The 21,653-nt window shown below is 43.7% G+C and overlaps 1 protein-coding gene and 1 non-coding gene across 9 annotated transcripts in view; both read left to right on the top strand.

The window, feature by feature from the left end:
- Window positions 1-21,653, top strand: part of Usp29 (ubiquitin specific peptidase 29) — a 215,687-nt gene that overhangs the window by 35,157 nt on the left and 158,877 nt on the right. The window lies entirely within an intron of this gene.
- LOC129687858 (small nucleolar RNA SNORA40) lies at window positions 3,482-3,613 on the top strand. The gene has a single exon (XR_008721825.1). It is a non-coding gene; the product is annotated as a small nucleolar RNA SNORA40 (small nucleolar RNA).

The following is a 21,653-nucleotide window of genomic DNA, read 5'->3' as shown; positions in this document are numbered from 1 at the left end:
CTTTTTATAATATTGGAGCATCACATGTCATTGCCTAACTCCATTAATTTCTTTAAATTTTTATTTTTTGCAGTTCCAGGGTCTTGTGTATGCTAGGTGAGTGCTCTACAAATTGAGCTACAGCCACAGATCCCTATTCACTTGTAAAATTTCCTCGCCTCAGTTGCCACTGTCTGGTTCCCTACTCTATCACCTCCAGATAAAAGAGAGCCCATCTCTTCTATGGTGATGTGGGAGCATTGAGACAGAGTCATCAAGGCTGGTCTGGAACTCATTATGTAGCCCATGCTGGGACTCACAATTATAGGGATTCACAATCCTCCTACCTTAGCCTCCAGAGTGCTAGAATTACAGGCCTGCATGACCACACCCAGATGGCAGGGAACTCTGTGTGTTCCTTGATCCATGAATATAAGCTGTGCCTGTCCACAGGCCTGCAGAATGTGTGTGCAGTGACTGGGTGGTGTTTGACAAGGTTTGATTTAGAATCTATACCTGACCATCCCTGGACAGTGCCTCAAGATTCTTCTAGTAGATACTATGAAAAAAGGGACGAGGGTTTTAGGAGTGGAGCCACCTGCCATCCCATAATATAGTACCTAAGGGATGAGTTGAAGCTGTTGATGTCCAAAGAGAGTTTTGCACTGGAGAAGGTCTAGAGAGTTTTTGTGCTCTTCATGGAATGGACTCCTCGAAGGGGGTATGAACATGAGGCTTTTAAGGGATGCAGAGAACAACCAGAGTGAGGTGAAGGAGATCTTGAATTCATTTCCACCCTCTCTGCTGCAACAGGAGGTGAGTATTGAGGGTCACTTTAAGATGGGAATGGAACCCACATACTCAGCTATCAATATCTTCAGGAATTTGGTAATAAGATCAGGGTTCACAGCTTCCCACTGTTGGATACACTCTTGGCTTTGCCATGTAGGGTCCAAAAGTGACTTACAAGACTCAGACTCAGAGAGTATGCAAAGACAAGAGTAGATTTTACTAAGAGACATGTTACAGCATGCAGGGGTCAACCATTCTGGAAAATGATGACCTGAGACAAAGATGCACAGGCCTTTTAAAGGAAACTGGGGATTTCCAGGAATGATGAGCTAATCTCTATTTTGATTGAGGTGCTAAGGAGCAGTTACATTAGGCCTAAGTTGATTGGTTGGGGCCAGGTCATCTCAAGCAACAGTCTTTGGGCCTTTCAACCATATATAGTCATCCTTGGAGCTGATTGGCTCAGGTTTACCCAGGACCTTTCATGGGCTTTTCCTGGAACTAGGGGTCTAGAGACAAAAGGAATCTCTCTAGTCCTCCCAGTCAGACTGTCATGGAGTTCCTGAAACCTCTGGGCTGGTCCACATACTTTTACGTAAAATCTTTTATTAGCAAGAACCTACCACCCCACATCTGACATACCTGATCACCCTCCTCATCCCACCAGTGATGTCTCCCCACCCTGCCCTGTACACTGCCAGATGGCTACGTCAGAGCAGAGAGAGTCTAGCTCATTCCTGATGTTCCCACGGGGCCTTTTCCTATACATGGATCTGCATCCTGATTCCTGATTATTAGGCCCCAACTTGCCCACACTGTGTTTGGAGTTAGACTGCATCTTCACCCCTCAGGCCCCATAGGAAAACTCAGAGCCAGGGAGATGGCTCAGCTGGGTAAAGGTGATGGTGGCTAAGCATGAAGACTGGAGTTTGATCCCTGGGGCCAGGCAGTTTTTCCATCATGGGAAGGAGAGAACTGACTCCTGCAAGTTGTCTTTTGACCTCCAGAAGTTCCTATTCCCCTTCACACAAAATAAATAAGTTAATGTAATTTTTAAAACTCCATTGTCAAAATGCATTATATCTATTGGAACAGTCATCAATAAAATTTTCTTACAGTGTTTCTAACAATTCAATGTGTGTGTGTATTTAACAGTACTGACATTTATTTTTATTATTTTTCTTCTTCCCCCAAACCAAACAGCAGCATTCCTTAAACTCTCTTGCTATAGAAATATGGTTCTTGGGTGGCAGGCCCAAGGACTCAGCTCCCCCTCCCCTTTTGCTGGGGTCAGGGAAATGAGCCTTCTTCCTGGCCCTTGCTGGGGCCTCTAGCCAGCAGCTGGAGGGATTAAGGAAAAGAGGCTCCTGGCGTCCCTGAGTCTGGAGTGGCTGCCCAGGATGTCCCAGGAGAGCTGAGTGGGCCAGAGGGCTGGAGGCTCCCAAATCAATCAGAGGTCTGAAGGTCACTGAATGGTGACCTTTGAATCAGGATCCTGGTAACCCTGAGGCTTGCACACGCTTGAAGGGGTGGGGGAGAAAGGCAGATGTTTGAATCCAGTTCTTTTCCCAGAGAGGTGCCCTCTCATAAAGTCCTTCCAAACTCCCTGCAAAAAGAGCCCCTTCTCCCTTCCCTCCTCTCGGCGGCACTGCAGTCTGGGGTGCTGAGGGAAGTTTCTAGCAGCTCCCCGTTAGCTTCCTTCCTGAAAGCGCCTAGTAGCCTCAGGTAGCGATATACAGATACTGTAAGGCAGAAAGCAGCAAGGAGTGAAAATTGCCCACAATTGCTTAGGAGTGTGCTTAGCCATTTTAGTAAATCAGATAATAAGGGATCCATGGGAGGGCCAACAAAGTGGCTTAGCAAGAAAGGTCCCCACCATCAAACTTGCTTACCAGAATGGGAGCCCCAGAACCTGCTTGTGCAGGTTAGAGGACAATGTTCTGAAGTCAGTTCTCTTCTACCAGGAGAGTCCTGAGGATTCTCGTGTCCTCAGACCTGTTGACAAGTGCTTTTACTCTTGAGCTCACTTTCTTTCATTTCATCTTTGTTGTGGTGGCTTAGGTTTTTTGTTTATTTGTTTGTTTTTTGAAATAGCATCTAGATAAAAAAATGACTTCTGAAAGTTGTCCTCTGGCTGCCACAAAAGTGCTCTGGCATGTGCACCCACACAACACATACACACACACACATACACACACACACACACCATATATGTACATAAATGTAATTTTTAAAGCATCAAGGAATATAATGTATTGGAAATAATGTCTTCCATTTTCTTGAACTTCTTTTACATGGGAGGAGAAGCAGCTGTCACCAGTGTTGACTGAAAGGTGGCTGTTTAACCAGCCTACTTGCTGTAGTATTCTGTTCACCACCGACCAGTCAGTTCTCTCCTAATTTATTCCCACTAACATTAGTGCACTGCCTAAGGTGAATGGAGGTGACATAATTCGTGATAGATAATCTAAATAAGATCATTTATACTGTACATTCTAATGTGTTGATACTGTGTGCAAGATGGTCAGTTGGTAAGAGTGCTCTGCAGGCCAGCATCTTCTCATGCACTGTCTGAGGCAATAGGCAGCTGCCTGGCCAAGCCAATCTTTTGATCTACATCTGGGAGCTTCCAACAGCACCTTGCTAAGCAAGACGAGCTTATCTCCTCTGAGATCTAAGACCCACTCTATGCTCCAGGGTATGGTTCCGCAGCAACTGTGTGTGTTTTGTTGACTTGGTTGACACACAAAGACATAAGAAAACAAGTGCAAAAGTAAATCCTCATTTACAACTTTGAACTTTCTGTTCAGTGTGAGTTTTGATCCATATGAAAAGGAATATGCTCAGTGATGACGATATTGATTATGAAGCTGGTTCCAAGGACAATAAGTTGATCATTTGAATGCAGAAGTAATGAGCAAACTCAGCCGTGTTGGGTGAACATTCCAATTATCATGTGATAGACCAGGATTCTCAACCTGTGGGTCACAACCCCTTTGGGGGTCTCTTATTAGATATCCTGTATATCAGACATTTACATTATAATTCATAACAGTACCAAAATTACAGTTATGAAGTAGCAATGAAACATGGTTTAGGAGTCATAATCACAACATGAGGAACTGTATTAAAGAGTCACAGCACTAGGAAGGCTGAGAACCACTGTGGTGGATTAAGATTCCTCTCCTTCATTTTGCTAAACACTGTATTACATCACTTTACTTATTGTGCATGTGTGTGTGTGTGTGTGTGTGTGTGTGTGTGTGTTTGTGTTTGTACATGTGCCTGAGTGCAAGTCAGAAGACAACTTGCTGGATTTGGTCCTCTCCTTCTGACAGTTCGTCAGGCATGATGGCTAGTGCCTTTACCCAATGAGCCATCTTCCCACTTCTCTTTCTTTCCTTTGTCTTTATTGCTGTTGTGGTGGTGATTTGGTTTTGTTCTGAGAGAGTGCCTCACTATGTAGTTTAGGCTGTCCTGTAACTCACAGTGTAACCCAGGTTGATGTCCTGAACCCTCAGTCTTCTTGCCACACCTCCCCAAATCCCACGACTTTGGGAATTTGACATTACAGCAAGCTTGGACTTTCTTTCAAATGAGTGAATGAAGATTTAGATGCTGTGTTGGCAGGTTTCAGTTGAGTGACATTGCCAGGCCAGAGAACTTGGGAGCTGCTGCCAGACCTAGTCTCTCTATTGGTTCTCTCTTTGCTTGCTTTCTTAGGACTCAAGCTATAGGTTTTCCATATATCACCAAACCCACCCTGTCCAGGTATTTATCCAAAAGATTTCAAGTCAATGTATCACACAGACACTTGCACATCAAGATTTTTTGCAACACTGCTCACAAAAGCTAAGATATGGGGGCCAGCCTAGGTATCCATCAACAGAGTGATGGACATAGAAAATGTGCCCTGTCTACTTATCTGTACATATACGCACATATGTGTATGTGAGTTATTGTACATAAAAATAGTTATGTTAATAGCAAGAAAATGGGTATGTTTTAAAAACAGCATTTTTTAATTTAGTTTTTTGTTATTATACAAAGCATTAGGTTTCATTATGGATTTTCAAACAAAATTTGTTTTTGCTTATCTTCCTCTTCAGCTTTTCTCCCTGTTCCCCATCTTCTCTTTTACCTTTCTACCCTCAGTCTCCTCCTTTCTTCTTTCGTGTCACATGCACCCTGTTGCCCTTCCACCTTCCTTCCCTAACTCCTCTTTTTCTCCTGCCCTGGATTTCTGTTCTAATCCTGTAGCCTATACCTGCATTCACACCCACTCCTATGTACACAGATGTAACCAGTACAAGCCAGCATCCACATATGGGATCAACAGGAGACTGTCATAGTAAGCAAGTTAAGCCAGGCTCAGAAAGACTCGTATTTTTTTTTCTCACTTGAAGGTCCTAGATATTACATAGATACATAAAAATCACACATACATACTCAAACACACACACATAACATGAAAGCAAAAATGAAGCCATGGGGACAAAAGGGACTAACCCAGTGGGGTGAGAAGGATAGGGGGTGTGGAAAAATGTATTCAGCATACAATACATACTTGTATAAAAATTTAAAATAAGGAAAATTTAAAAACAAATGGCCACTGAACACTTGAGAGCAGGGGCCATGCCAAAACACATTTCCTCAAATATCTTTTTCTCTCTGAGGCCTACCTTGCCTGAGAATCATTTCCTCTAAATCTATTTGAATTTTGAAATTACATATATTTATTTATGAGTCTGTGTACTGTGCATAAGCCCATGCATGAAGGTGTGTGTGTGTGTGTGTGTGTATGAATTTGCCACAGCACGCATGTGGAAGTTGGAAGCTAGCATGCAGGAGTCAGTTCTCTCCTTCCACCATGTAGATCTCAGGGATCAAAATCAGTCATCAGTCTTGGTGAGAAGCGCTTTTACTCTCTCAGCTTTCTGTCTGTTCCTGGCTTCATTCTGCTTATTGATGCATGTAGGTTTCTCTCTAATACTGAAAGTGGCAGTTTGTAAAATTCCATGTGAAGTGTCCAGGAAAGACAGAGCCATTACATGGGAAAGTGAAAGACTTAAGGACAAACCATCTCAATATATGCCATGTTGGGTTATCAGCTATTTGAAGTTGAAACTCCCAGAGGAACTGTAGCCACAGGAAGGGCCATTGAGCCTGCTTTCCCAGGAGCAATCAGGCTGACACAGAGCCTCCATCACCACAGGCCATTGAGTGGGCTGCCCTAAACCTGTGTAACACCATGGAGCAGCCCTTATCTCCCTGAGCCTGACAGCCCCATATATCTCCCAGCTACAGCCTCGAGTTTACTCCCCCAGTCAGAGACCCATCTGTCTTGTTGCTCCTTCTCAAAAATATTACTCTTTGTCTGAAATGTGCCAGGGCATATTTGGACATCAGATGCTGATGAAAACCTCAGTGGATATATAAAATTAATGCAGGTTTAATGTTTTTTTCTCTTCATACTTAGTTCTTATATTCCTTGGGTCCCTAGATTCAACCAAACAACTAAGTGAAGAAAAGACACTCTATGACTTTCTGTTTATCTCCATCTCTCTGTTTCTCTCTGTCCCCATCTGTCTGCCTGTCTGTCTGCCTGCCTGTCTGCTTGTCTGTCTCTTAGGAACATGCATACACACACACACACACACACACACACACACACACACACACACTGATGCAGATATGTTGTGTGAATCTTTATTCCCCCACTTGATGAATTGATGGCTCTACTGGGTTGAGTTACAGGAGAGGAAGTGGGGGTGTGTGAGGGTGGGGGTGTTATTTGCAGGGGTGTTGTATGATTCCCACTCCCTGCAAACAGCTGTGTTAGCATGAACTCTCACCCTAGCACAGGCAACAACTTCCCCATAGCTGAACAGTTCACCTTTACTCTGTGTACTCCTCCCAAGACCTTGAGACTATATGCCTGGGGCAGAATGGCCTGCAGCTGCCAGGGAGGTGAAGCAGGAAAGAGCAGCTGCAGCCTCAGATGAGGGTCTCATGATCTTCCCCAGTCTCTCTGTTTTTGAGGGAGGACCAGTCAACAGGTCTCTATGTTGAAGGTCTCTTGCAGGTAATCAAGGCTGCTCTGACTAAGACAGTAATAGCAGTATGCCCTAAGTACAGCAGTCCTAAGCCAATGACTCGACTAAGGACTCCCACTCATCTCTTAGTTGCAAGGGAGAGGAATCATTTCAGATAGGTCCATCCACTAAGGAAGAGAGGTAGGCGTTACTGTCCGATGCCAGATGCAGCATTAAAAACGAGTCTCATGTAGCTCAGGCTTGCTTCAAACCAACAATGTAGCCAAGGAAATTTTGAACTCCAGATTTTTCTGCCTCTACCTTCCCAGTGCTGGGATTTCAGACATGCATCACCCACTCCCAAGTCCATGTGGCACTGGAAAGCAAACCCAGAGTTCCCTGTGTGCTGGATAAGCACTCTACCAACCGAGCTACTTTCCCATCTTGTAGTGTCGCCTGCTTTCCTCTCAAGTGAACTCTGGGTCTCCTTAGCTTGCAGCAGCTTGACCCCTGGAAGGTATAGTTTAGCAATTTGTGATGGTTTGTGCTAACGTGAGGGACTGTCTAGATCAGGTAGGCCTCTGGGCATGTCTGTGGACAATTGTCTTAACTATGCCCATTGATATGAGAAGACTTGGGCTAAGAGCAGATGGTTCCACTCCCTTGAGTTTGGGTCCTAGAGTATATACAAGGAGAAAAAGTGAATACCATCCTTTTCTGCTTTTGACTGTGAATATCATGTGACCAGCTGTTTCAAGTTCCTGCTTCATTTGCTTCCTATTATGATGGATTGTCGCCTGGAGTAGTGCACTAAGCTAAATGCTTTCCTTCCTAAATTACTTTTTGTCAGGCCATTTTATCACAGCAACAGAAACTGAAGTAAAACATGACCCTGTTGGAACCCAGAGCAGATTGCTGCTCCCACCACAAACCCTACAGAAGCCCTCCCCCTCTTCGGAGACAGTGTCAGGTCCTTACTGGGAGCACCCCCTGAGAAACTAACAGATTTCCAGGTGCCTGTGTCTCTCACAGTGTAAGTACGTTTATATCAGCAAGGGCACAGGGTTATCTCTGCCCATACATCCTGCTCCCCACTTGCTCTTTTACCTCTCACAGGGGGAATCAGGGAGCTTGGCTGTGAAACCCAACCTATTCCTCCAAATGTCCCTTCCCCAACTCTGCCACACAGGCCTGGTTTCCTCTTTAGGACTTTCACTGCGCCATCCCTTAGTGCACTGGGGCCGGAATCTCCTCAGTATCCCTCCCATGCTGTTGTCTATCTGTCTGTCTGCCTATATCATTAAAACCTCTTCCAGGAAACTTCTTAGCTCCTGACTTATTGACAGTGTCCCCTTGAGAGATTTCAAACCTCAGTAAGTAAAAGATTTCAGTTGGGGTTGGGTTTTGGTGACCTTGTCTAGATCCTGAAAAGGAATCCTCTTCACTGAGCCTTAGAAAATGAGAGCCAGGGGAGAAACTACCTCAGAGGAAAGCCACCAAGCATTTGGCAGGAGAAGAGGACATATGGTATGGGATACATTGTAGCTATTCTAAGGAAGGCCTGCTGGGTATTCAGATGGTGAGCTACTCTTATCTGCTCAATTCAGACTCATGATCATGTTTTTCCTCTTCTTTCCGATATTTTTGGTGGCACGGCAAATATTTTCTGCTTGCCTCTTTCTATGAAACACTCAGCAAAAGTGGGCGGTGACTCACACTTATTTGGGCTTTCCACCCATCCTGGAAAGTCTTTTACATGTTTAGTATCCTGCTTGTTTCATCCACAGAGACACCAAAGACCAAAGAAGGTACCAAAGAAACTGTTGCATGCAGGGCTGGAATTGGAGTGGGATTAGCTGCACAGATTCCATCCTTCACTGACACCTGCTGTATTATGTCTCAGAAACTCATTCATTTCAACAGCTTTCTCATGCAGCCTGACGTCACCAGGCAGTCATGTTCCTTCATAAGTGGTGTCTCAAATGGCAGCCATCAGTGCATTAAAATCGATTTGTTCAGTCCATAGGAGTTACATTTCAGGACTGTATGTCCCTCCCAGCTGGTGGTCATGTAAGACTCTCCATTGTAAAACAAATGACCCCAACTTATTTCACTGCAAGCCTCACTCTGCAAATGAAGGTTTTTAGTTAACATTATACATGGCCACTGCCTGGAATGCAGGGGGCCCCTGCCTGGCTTGGAGGGCTGAGGATGATAGAGTGTTCCAACCAGTTTCAGCAAGGGTTGGGGGCAGTGGGAATTTCTTGGCTCCAGGAACTGTCTGTCAGAGAGGAGAGGGCTGCAGCAGTCCTGGGGTGATGGAGTGCAGCCAGCAGCTGTCTCTCCTACATTTGAGCCGGGCACTGGCTGGGCACTGTCATGCAAAGCTTCCCCATGAGATCAGAGTGGTACTACTCTCAGGTCATCTATCTGTGTGGGAAAGGCTGGCTTCCCTTGAGCCTAGAAGAATGCTCCTAGCTGGCCTGCTATGGGTCATGCATTCCCAAGCCAGGGCTAGCATCACAGACTAATCTGTGGTGGAGGAGACAGGCGGGAGAGAGAAGTGGTCCTGGCAAATTAGGAAGATGGCTGGTTTCTCCAAAGATTAAACAACACAGACAGAGTACTGAAATCAACTGCCATCTAAATACTGAATGTTTATGCCTGTAGTCAAAAGTGGCCTCACGTTTCTCATAATCAAAGAAGCCCCTCCTTCCATGAACAGTGGTGGATGCAGAGACTCACAGCTTCCAAAGATGCAGAATATCTGAGAAAGGTGTGGGTCCTGTGATAGACAGGTGGAGTCTACCACCCTCTCTAAGGCTCAGTGAACATTACAGAAAATGGAGGTAGGAAGCACATCTGAACTAAGAGATAAGCATTAATGGCTGTGAAATGTCATTCTCTTGATTCCACCCAAACATTGCAATCATTAACTCACAGAGACTCTGGTTACCTTGCTAGACCCCCACAAAACCAGCTCTGTCAACCATCATTCATGGAAGAGGGAGGCCCTACTTTGTTTGTTTGTTTGAGACAGGGTTTCACTGTATAGCCCTCGCTGTCCTGGAACTCACTCTGTAGACCAGGCTGGCCTCGAACTCACAGAAATCTGCATGCCTTTGCCTCCAGAGTGCTGGGATTAAAGATCTGCACCACCACTGTGTGCAAGGCCCTGCTTTTTACATCTAAACTCTGGGGATGTGGGGTGGGAATCGATGTCTTTAGTTGTGTCTCCTCTGCTGAGCCCACCAGGCTCCAACAGATAGCTTCAAAACTACAGCCTCACACGTGGCCCTAGTGGGTCACAGACAATATAAATAGCTAAGAACATGAGAGATTTATGGGAGGAAACAGGGTGGACAGGGGTTGGTAGAAAGATTGGAATTGAGAGTAGTCAGCATGAACTACATACATGTTCAAAATTCCTTTATTTTTTTTCTTAAACAGTAAAATCTACCTTAGGCACGAAATCTTATTCTTGTAGAAGACACTTTTATGAGTAGACATATATCTCCATAGGACATGGTCTCTGGATATGAGAAATGGAGAAGAGGGAAGGGTTAGGGATAGCTTGAATGTTTCCAATCTGAGAGGTTCAAGGGTCCATGACAGCTATTTTATTCATAATGTCCATTTCATGTATCAATGAAAGAAAAATAAACTACAATTGGATTAAACAAAGCAAGGGATATTATTAGGAACTTCCCCAGAAATAACGAAGGGTGATGAGGCCCCAAGACTGGAGCTCAAGATTGTTGAAAAGGATAGTGGAATGAATGAGGATTTTGTGTTGTGCATAGAAATATACAAAGTCCATGGATCAGAGTCAGAGGCATCAAAAATTTATTTTACCTAATGTGTGAAAGCTACAGTGATGTTGTGAGACATTACTACAGAAGAAGCCACAGAGTTATTCATGTACCCTGAACTTGACTCTGGGAGGTCCTGTTACATTTTAGGTGAGTATAGTGATATTAGGTGTTCATTCTTTACAAAAACAACAATATCATATTTACTTTTTTTGTGTATATGTATCTAGGTGGATGAATACCACTGGGCATGTGTGAAAATCTGAGGAAAGCTTATGGTAGTCAGTTCTCTCTTTCCACTGTGTAGGTGCCGGGATTGAACTCAGCTTGGCAGTAAGTGGCTTTACTTTTAGCCATCTTATTGGCTACTCTTTTAAAGACTCACAAAATCACCTTTATGCTTTTGAAGACACCCTCAGTTTTCCCACCTCTGTATGAAGCTTTTCAGCTTCTGTGATGTCTATTAGAGCTTCAGAAGTCACTATAACTGGTTTAGGGATGAAACATATGACCTAGTTTGGACCAATGAAGAGCACCCATGGAAGCATTTTCCTAAATGTACTAGAGACAATTCCTGACAGTGACTCAGAACCTAAAATTAGACAGTGAGAGATCTTTGCTGAACTTTTTGAGGAGTCCACATGCAACTATACCTGAAGCCAACTGCCTCTGGGCTTCTCAGTTATGTCTCTCTCTCTCTCTCTCTCTCTCTCTCTCTGTGTGTGTGTGTGTGTGTGTGCTTTAGCAATTAGAGTTTCCATATCATGGAAAAAATGTCTCCAGAAGACAAACAGTTAGGCTTGTATTTTGAAAGTACATCTTTCCTGGGATTGGAGAATGGGAGAAAAAATTAAGAAAAATAGCAGTGCAATGGATAATCCATGGAGGAGTGAACTAGCCATGTAATGGGGGAGATGTGTAATTGTAAAAAGATATTGAAGAGATGTATATGATTAGAATGGGGGCTAGTGAGAGGGCTCAGTGAGTAAAGTTGCTTGCTGCCAAGACTGATGACCTGAGTGCAATCTCCAGGACCCACATGGTAGAAGTAGAGAATTGATTCCTGCAAGTTGTCCTCTGACTACCACAACCACACTGTGCACACAAACTCTCTCACAAACAAACAAATAAATGTAAAAATGAAAGATTAGAAATCAGGAAAGAAGTAGGAGACACATTTATGAGTAGACATCTATCTCCACAGAGCATGGTCTGTGGATATGGGAAATGGAGAAGAGGATGGGCCAGGGATAGCTTGAATGTTTCTAATCTGCAAGGCTCAAGGGTCCAAGACAGGGATTTTATTTGTAGTGTCTATTTCATGTATCAATGAAAGACAAATAAACTGCAATTTGGATTAAACAAAACAAGGGGGATTACATCTGTTAACTATCAGAACCGCAAATGATACTATCAAGATGTGATCTTTATGTTTCAGTTTCTGGAAACTGTCAACTTCTAATCTGCCATAACTCTGTCCACGAGGCCTCATCTCAAAGAGTCAGAGATGGCTACTGGTGTCATTGTGGATATTGCTGCCAGCTAAATCATCCCAGGGAAACGGTGACTCTATTACAATATAATTTCACAAATGTTCCAGACCCTTTGGTGAGTCAGTTCCTGAGATCCTGATTGGCCAGGCCTGGAACAGACTTTATTCCTAGATTGGAGAATGACGTCACCTCCACCTAAACTGTATGACTTGAGAATAGAGGTGATCTGATTCCCCAGGTAAAATAGAAAATGGTAGGGCAAAAATATTAGAGAAGGTTGATTTGTAGATGGCCTACCTCAACATGTATAAACTCATTTTAGAAGTAGTACAGGGAAGGTTTTATGTACTTACATTCATTTATTACATTTTATTTATTTGTTCTGTATGTTTGGGTACACAGTGACCATGGTATGTATATAGAGGTCAGGGGATAACTTGATGGAGTCTATTCTCTTCTTCTATCATGTGAGTCTCTGGGATCAAACTCAGGTTGTCAGGCTTGACAAATGCCTTTACCCACTAAGCCATTTCACTGGCCCACATTTATTAATCTCTCTCTCTCTGTTTCTGTCTCTCTCTGTCTCTTCCTTTCCCTCCCCCCCCTTGTGCATATACACATATATGCCATACCCAGTATTGTGGAAACTGGAGGACAACCTATAGAAGTTGATTCTCTCTTTCCACCATGCATATTCTGAGGCTCAAACTCAGGTCACCCTAAATGTCTTTGTTCACTGAGCCATCTTGCTGGGCTGGGGAATATTTTTAGTGGTTGTGTTGTTTTGCATTGGTTTTTTGACAGGGTCTCTCACTATGTAACTCACAGTGGCCTCAAAAGTTATGATCCTCCTGTATGACCCCACTGAATAATGGGGTATGGGTATGTGCCACCATGTGTAACTTGAGAAGTAAATTTTACAGGAAACCTACATAATATGTGATGGAAGACTAGAAGTGACTTCAGAGAGCCCAATACAACCAAGCATAAGCTGGTAAGTAGCTTAGAGGCTTGGATTTGGCCATTTGTGAGATGGTACAGTTGGGAAATACTTCTTAAAGTATATGACAGTGAATTCTAGCCAAGCAGGATGAGCAGGAGTGAGACTTTATCTGAGCACAGAATCATTAGGAGGAAGAAATTTTCTTGTGATGAACAAGGACAGATCGTGGTGAAGAACCCTGGGCAGACAGGAGGTGGGACCTTGGGTTGGTGAACTGCTCGATGGATATTAGCATAGGAATCCAGGACAATGCCTAAGCAGAATCAATTGAGTTTGGTGTCACTGAAACTAAGTCATGAGTGTGCCAAATGGGAGAAAAATACAGAAAGAGAAGATCTCTTACCTCCATGCTCTGAGTCAGAGTGGATCTGATCACCCATGGTTTATGTACTAGAACTTTGCTCAGGGAAGAGATCTTTGCTGTGCAAACTTGATGACTTGAGTTCTATCCCTGAATCCAAAGTAACAGTGGGAGGAGAAAACAGACTTCCCAAAGTTACCCTCACAGCAATGCGTGTGGGCTGTGACACATACACACACAAACATACATGCACACACAAACACATACACACACGTGCAAGCACGCACAGTAATGATAATGAATTAAAAAGCAGAAAGAACCCCAAGGCTGCAAAATCAGAGAGTCTGAGCTAGGAAAGACCTGACTATGAAGACCTCTTTCTGAAGGCCAAGTCTCAAAGATGCTTAGTTCTGAATCTCAAGGATTCTACATAATCTGTCACCAGGTCAGATCCCAGTCAGCCCATTCTGCAAAGAAAGAATTGGAGGCCCCTGGACGATCTGATCACCTGGCTTATGTATTACCTGGGCCTAGAATCCACAAGATGAAGGGGTTAAGCCTCCCAGCCCATTTGTCGCTGGAAACTCAGTTTGAATCCCACCCTGGAATTTTCCTCCAAGCTATGAAGCCAGGCGAGCTGCCAAGTCATATATACATTGCTGGGTAGCCAGGCAACTCCGTGCTTTTTCTGGGAAGGAACACAATGTGGTCACTGTTTCTGCAGCCGCCAGGTTCCAGATGGGAGAAAGACTTTAATCCCCAGCTTCAAGGCTGTTTGGCAAAACTCACTCTGGAGCCCCTGCCTGGGCCCGTGCTCTTTCGCTATGACCCTCCGGTACTGCCATTTTGTGACATTTTGATTCTGGTGTTTAAAATTTGGTCCTTGGGAATGGGGAAGGTAGCTCAGTCAGTTGAAGTGCTTTCTGTACTTCATGAGCACTCAAGTTCGGATTTTGGCCTCCATGTAAAAATCAGAGCACTGCAGTGTTTGTAACCTCAGCACCTGGTGGCAGAGACACTAAAAGATGAGCTCCTGGTTCAGTGAGACCCTGTCTCAAAAATAAGTTGGAGAGGGACAAATCTGTTAGCAACCTCTGATCTACACACACACACACACCATTGTATCCCTGCAAGTTGGCTTCAAGGACACAGGAGTTAGAAGATGGAGTGAAATATGTCACCATGACAGGGCTGAGGAAGTAGCTCAGTGCTTGCCACATAAGATCAAGGAACAGGGTTTGGATCCCCCATGCCCAGTGGGTGGAAGGTAGAGAAAGAGTATGCTTGGTAGTAACTCTAGTCATATTGCTGATTGCTGGGCTTGACTGAGAGGTCCTCAAATAGATGATTAAAGGAGAGGATGAATGAATGTGTGAATACTGACAGCAAGCTAATCTTCCACATGCATGCACAGCCCCAAATATGCACCCTCATATGTGTGCTCACACATATACAAATAGGCAACCACACACACATACAATTATTTTAAATGTATAAGTCAAAGTATCATGATGCAGTTTAATTTTTATTGATCCACTAAATTAAAATGGCAGCAAAGGCTGGGGTTGTGAGGGTGATATGAGAGTCCATCTCATGGAAGGGGAGAAGGACCTCCTCTATCAGAGGACTGTGGAAGGGACATGGGAGGAGAAGAGGGAGGGAGGAAGGGCAGGATTGGCAGGGGATGAGGGAGGGTGCTACAGTTGAGATACAAAGGGAATAAATTGTAATAAATAAAACACTTTTTAAAAAAAGAGTCCATCTCATACACAGAGAGGAGGGGGACGAAGGAGAGCACCTTAGGCACAACACAGGTGTCCATCAGCAAACGGACAGATAAATAAGATCATTTGCATGTGCAAGGGAGCAATACTCAGTGTTACAAAGGATGGCCACTTCTGACACATGCTATCATATAGATGGAACTTGAAGACATTTTGCTCCATGCAATTAAGTGAGACAGGAAAGGACACACATGGTGTGATTTCATTTTAATAAGGTTCAGGTGCCCAAGGATAGACAGTAGCACAGTGGCTGCCAGTGGCTGATGAAAGGCTATTGTTTAGTAGAGTCACAGCTTTTTAGCTTTGTTTTAGACTGAGTCTCATGTATCCCAATTGGATCCTGAACTCTTAATCTTCCTGCCTCTACTTCCCCAGTGCTGAGACAACAGGCATGTACCATCTTGCCTGATTTATGTGATACTATGGAACCCAGGTTTTCCTATGTGCCCCCCAAATCACTCTAACAACTTTTTAAGCTACGTTCCCCAACCCAGAGTCTCAAGTTTACAAAATGAAAAGTGTTCCAGAGATGAATGTTAGTGATGGTTGCATACTACATGAATGCATACAAGGCCACTGAGCTATACACAAAGACATGGTGAAATGGGTTTGGGGGGATTTGGGGCTGACAAGATGAATTAGGCAGCCAATGAAGATGCTTGCCACCAAGCCTAACAACCTGAGTTCCAGCCCTGGGACTTACATGGTGAAAGGAGAGCAAATGTTTTCTTAGCTACTGGACCTGGCTCACCAGTCTCAATGTGGGAAACTTTGACAAACACCCAGGCAACCTTCACCACAGCCTGATCAAGGCAGTGAGCATAGACTTCAGTCTCAAACGCTTCTGCCTCTCTTTCTCATTTCTCTCCTTGTACTACCCCACACTTCCACACATCTACTTTGTGTCATTACATTTAGTTTTAATTTCCCGAATTTTACATATTTGAAAGTGTGTAGTGTATTTTCTTTTTCTTTCCCCCAGCTTCTTTCATTTCATGTAGTCATTTTTAGGTGAATACATTTTGTTCCAAAAGCCAGTCATCCATTCAGCTTTGTGACTGCATAGAGTTCCTTTGTGTAGGTACGCCATGATGGATTTACCCACCTATCTGCAGTTGCCTTTTGAGTTATTGGGTGGTTTTGCTCTTATGTACAGAGCCGGCATGAGTATTCATGTACAAGTGTGTGTAGAGATGGGTTTACATCTTTCTTGGGCAAATATCTGGGTGTAAAGTGTCTGGAACACGTGGTTTGTGTGTACTGACATCCTTTTTCATGCTTCAGGGACACTGGTTTGGTTTGGATGGCAGTGTAGTGAATAATATTTTAATATAAGCATACGTATGAATTCTACATTCATTTGTTGTTTACCTGAAATTCAAATTTAACTGGGTGTTCTGTATTTCTGTATTAACTGTGTGCTAAGTTTGGAGAATGAATCCCTCCTTGCTACTCTGAGGTGTGTGCTCCAGTAACAAATGTGTCGTTTTTTCACTTATTCCACAGCCTGTCTTACTCTTCTTTATATTTTATATCTATCTATTTACTGAGGGGGTGAGGACACATGTCACAGTATATGTATGGAGATCAGAGGATAAATCTTTCTCCTTCCCACTATTTGGGTTCCAGGGATCCAACCCAGATCATCAGGGTTGATGGCAAATATTTACCTGCTGAGGCATCCCTTCAACCTCATCCCATACTTCAGCTTCCGCCCTCACCTTTTGCTTTAACATGTTATTCAGTGTCTTTGGGACAAAGCTATTTCTTATAGCCTTATAGCCTCATATGATTTACCAACACCTTTACTCATTTCCTGCCCCTCTGCCCTCCACACCCCATCCCCAGTACAATGCCAGGAATTTTGATAGCTTGCTGGGTATTTACCCCCAAGATTTAAATCAGCTCAGGTTGCATTAGTAGACCCTCACATGCTATTCTGAAAAAAAAATTAAACTCCCCACTTCCTCTGGCTACACTGAATCCCACAGCTTTTGCTGATAGTTTGAAGCCAAGGACAAACAGCGCAGCCAAGACCAAGGTCCTCGGTGTGCACGTGTATACAGGCAGCTGCATCCAAGGACACAATTAGCTGTTAAGCCCCCTCTGGATCCACGCAGCCCTTGTTCAGCACATTCCCTTCCCAGCAAAGAGGATGGAGGCCCATCGGGGTTGTGTAACTCCCACCCCATCCCAGGGGAGCCCGAGCCTCTGATCATTGCAGTTTGCAGAGGAAGGATTGGAAGCACAGGGCTGTTAGGGAACAAATCAAAGTTAGGGAGGTTAGCTTTGTGCTGGGGAATGAATGGCCACCAGGACTAGAATTAGCAATCAAGACAGAAGTCTGTGGGGTTGGGAGGGATAGAGGCAGTGGGCTAGCTGTCTGTGAAAGACCCTCTTCCCCAAGGTTCTTCATCAGCTAATTCTGTAAGGCATCTGGGAGGAGAACTGTGTGAACTAAAGTTGGTCTACAGTGGTTGCTGGGCTGTGATCATGGCTGAGTTATGACTGAAACAGCCTTCCCCAGAAAAGGGAGGTAATGACCCTGCATATGTTTTATAGATGCCCAAGTATAAGTACTTTAAAAAAAGGAATTTCTTTTAACTTTCAAATTATGTGTATGCATGTATCTGTGCAGAAGTTTGTACAGGGTTGCATGGAAGCTGGGAGCACTGGATTCCCTAGAGCTCGAGTTTAGGTTGCTGTGGGCCACCTGATACTGGTGGTGAGAACTGAACTCAAGTCCTCTGCAAGAGCAGCACACACAGCCAACTCCGAGCCTTCTCTCCAACCCCCAAATGCTTAAGTTCTTGTCTAAGCACTATCAGTTTGAATTTATCTCAACACATGCATGAGAGTACCCTACCACATTGATGTAAGTGAATAAGGGCTTTATTCTTTCTTATTCTTCCATAAATGAGGACGGGTCTTTGTTTTCCTCTTTTAAGGTGAGGTTGTTTTTCTGGTGGTCACAGTGTGAGGGCCGCACTTCCAGGCATCACATCCTTAGTCCAGGCAGCAAGAAAGGGGTTGGGGGGGTTGTCTGTACTGAAAATGTGCTTTGTTCTCAAAGATAAATGACAAGATTCCCCCTGCCACCACCCCACACACAATGTGTTGGTGACTCAACTGGACCCCCTGCCCCATTCATGTAGCTGTAAATGCACGCACTATCATCTTGGACAAAATTAGAATTTCTCAAAAATTTTAAGAGAGAAACATAAGTATTCAATGGGAATCCAAAATGACAGAGTTGAGTAATCAGGTGGGAACTGTGAGTTCGGTGTTACCTGCAGAAGAGAGAACCGAAACAGCAATCAGGGGATGAGAAAGGCCTAGATGCAGGTAGTGAGCATGACTTATAAGACAGGATGTAAAGTTGGTTATTTTTCTAGCTCTAGCTCTATCATGGATTTTCCATTTTTTGCCAGAGAATATATTCAGTAGTGAAAGTACAAAATCCAGTGGGAGACTCCACAGCTTCAGAATGGTTGTTCAAACTGTGAAGAAGTTCATTGAGATGTACACACTTTGAGTCTAGTTAATTGTGGTGTGTCTGTTTTTCTAAAATTATTTCTAAAGGTTTTTAACCATATAGTTAATTTAATTATTTAAAAAGTATATAAGTATATATATATATATTTATATAAGTAAATATATAAAAAGTATATAAGCACTAGAGCGATGGCTCAATGGTTAAGAACAGTTATTACTCTTCGAGGAGACCTGGATTCAATCCCCAGCACTTAGGAGGGAGGCTCACATCTACCTGTAATTCCAGTTCCAGGGGATCAATGCCTTTTTCTGAAGTCCTTGGGTACCAGGGCGCACATGTGGTACACAGACATATATGCAGGCAAAACATCCATACACATAAAGAATTATATGTTATTGTGTGTACATGATGTATGTGTGTTAACTTGGGTACACACTTGTCATAACACACATGTGATGGTCAGAGGACAACTTTGGGAGCTGTCTCTTCTTCCTCTATAGGTTACAGGGCTTAGACAACTTTTACCCACTGAGATGTCTCTCCAGCCTCCACATTGATTTGTCAAGCTAACAGTATGTCCTGGTGATTGTCTTATGTGGGTCCTTCACAAATCATACCACACAGTGTCAGTGGGGCCTTCAAGAACCAGACTTGATTGGCACATGTCTGAATCCCAAAGGCTGAAGCCAGACAGTCAAGGTTAGAAAACCAAATCAAACCCAAAACAAACAGTACAAATAGCAAAGGCTCAGCAATGTGGTTCATCTGGTAGAAGTGCTTGTTGCCAAGCCTAAGTTTGATCTCTGGAACCCACCTACCTCGACCTTCCCCTGACATCCATGCTGTCATTTGGTACTGTGAACATACGGCCACGCATACAACACTGAGCTTTAGCTATTTCCCCAGAACATAGCATGACCATCACAGAGTAGATTGGCCATGGTGACCCAAAGAAGACCTGTGTGGAAGTCGTGCCAGAACAATATACCTGATAACTAGATTTTGATAAGGAAAATGAGGCCACTGATGTTCTCTCCATGGAAGAGGGAGAAGCTCAGAAGCCTTTCCCCTGAGATTCCAGTTGCTACTCTGCCTTTGTTGGAGGACGCCACAGTACAAAGACATGAAGGGCTGACTAGGGGGTTGGGACTCTTCAGTAGTGCAGCTTTCGTTACTTGTCACTCGCTTAGATTGTGACTTTCAGGTTAGGCAGCTGCATTTGAATTGTTTATGAGTCTGTAAATAGCCCTCAATGAGCACAAAATCCTTGGCAATGCATAAGGCAGGAGAGATACCACATACCTGTAATCCTAGGTCTTGAGAGGTGGAGAGAGGAGGTTCAGAAGTTCAAAGTCATCTCAGCTGCATGCTGTCTTCAAGTGGCTTTGGATAGCCTAGACTACATGTGACCCTGTCTCTAAAATAATAATAGAACTGATGATGATGATAATATACCCAGGGAGATGGCTCAGTGACTCAAACACATGCCGCAAGGGTGAGAAACAGAGCTGGAGATCTCCAGAATCCATGTAAGTTTTTAATATGGCTGCCCACCTGTAATTCTATCACCCCAAAGACAGCGATGGGGTATCCAGAGCAAATTGGCTGGCTACAGTAACCCATCTTAGAGAACTCCAAGTTCAATTGAAAGAGAGACTCTACCTCAGTGAATACAGTCGGGAATAATGGAGGAAGACTCCAGATGTCAGCCTCGAATTTCTACCTGTATACATATGCACACAACACACACACATGAAGAAATAAAATAAAATAAGCACATTGGGTCTCCAAATTGGACTCTGTTGGTGCTCCTTCCCTTCCTCCTTTCATCCCTCCCTCCCTCTCTCTCTCTTTGGAGAACAGACATTTCATTATGTGCCTATACCACAGTACCAAAGGGGTCACCGTGAACAATAAACTTCTCCCCAATACCTAGCAAAGACACCCCCACATCCCATCAATCACAAGATGTGAGCGCTGAGAAAACCAAGTTCTGGACATCACACATCTCCCAAGTGGAGGGGAATGAACTCCAGCTAAGGGTGGGTGGATTGGAAAGTTGGCCTAAAACAAGACAAAATAGCTTGATTTTTAACACATGGCCCAGTTTCCAGAGACACACTCAGGCTCATCAACGCACCATGGGATTTTTTTCCACCAGGCAGAAAAGCCAGGTTGATTCCAAGAAATATATACATTGCCGCACAATTAGGCAAGGAGAGAGAGTCCTTGGAGCCTTGGGGCCATGTGGTCAGTATTTGGGAGGCATCCACTTCCTGACGGTAAATAGATTTAAGCACACCATCTGTTGTGTGGTTATTTCCCAGGACCTGTTTTCACTCAGTTTCTCTCTCTAATTTTCAGTTCTGACAACCTTGTTTTCTTTTTCTTGACTTAAAAAAGTGACATAAACCAGTATTTGAGGTTTTTTTTTTTTTTTCATGTGCTGGGCCTGATGATTTTAAACTAACATATATCCCTCTTTTGTTCCATAAAAGGAAAAGAAAAAAACCTTTTCCCCCTCTCTACTGGTGTTTGAATGGCTTTCAAAGTAGCAGTTGGTTTTGTCCTTTAACTGATAGACATTTGCTTTTTTTTGTTTTTTGTTTTTCTTTTCTTTGTTTTAAAATCTTAGTGTATGTGTGTGTGTGTGTGTGTGTGTGTGTGAGAGAGAGAGAGAGAGAGGGGGTTACTGAGTGTGTGCATGTCAGAGGACAATTTGTAGACTTGGGTCTCTCCTTCCACCTTTATGTGGGTTCTCAGAATCAAAATCAAACTCAGGTTGTTGGGCTTGTGTAGCAAGCCTTTTGCTCCTAAGTTTTCTTACTAGCCCTCCTTTTCCTTAAATAGATAGACAGACAGACAGACAGACAGACAGACAGACAGACAGGTTATAGATAGGTAATAGATGATAGATAGATAGATAGATAGATAGATAGATAGATAGATAGATAGATA

The sequence above is a fragment of the Psammomys obesus genome, unplaced genomic scaffold, assembly GCF_907164565.1.
Source record: "Psammomys obesus unplaced genomic scaffold, mPsaObe1.curated_primary_1811, whole genome shotgun sequence".
NCBI lineage: Eukaryota > Metazoa > Chordata > Mammalia > Rodentia > Muridae > Psammomys > Psammomys obesus.
Note: the sequence above shows the minus strand (reverse complement) of the source record. Positions and strands in the feature narration are given on the sequence as shown.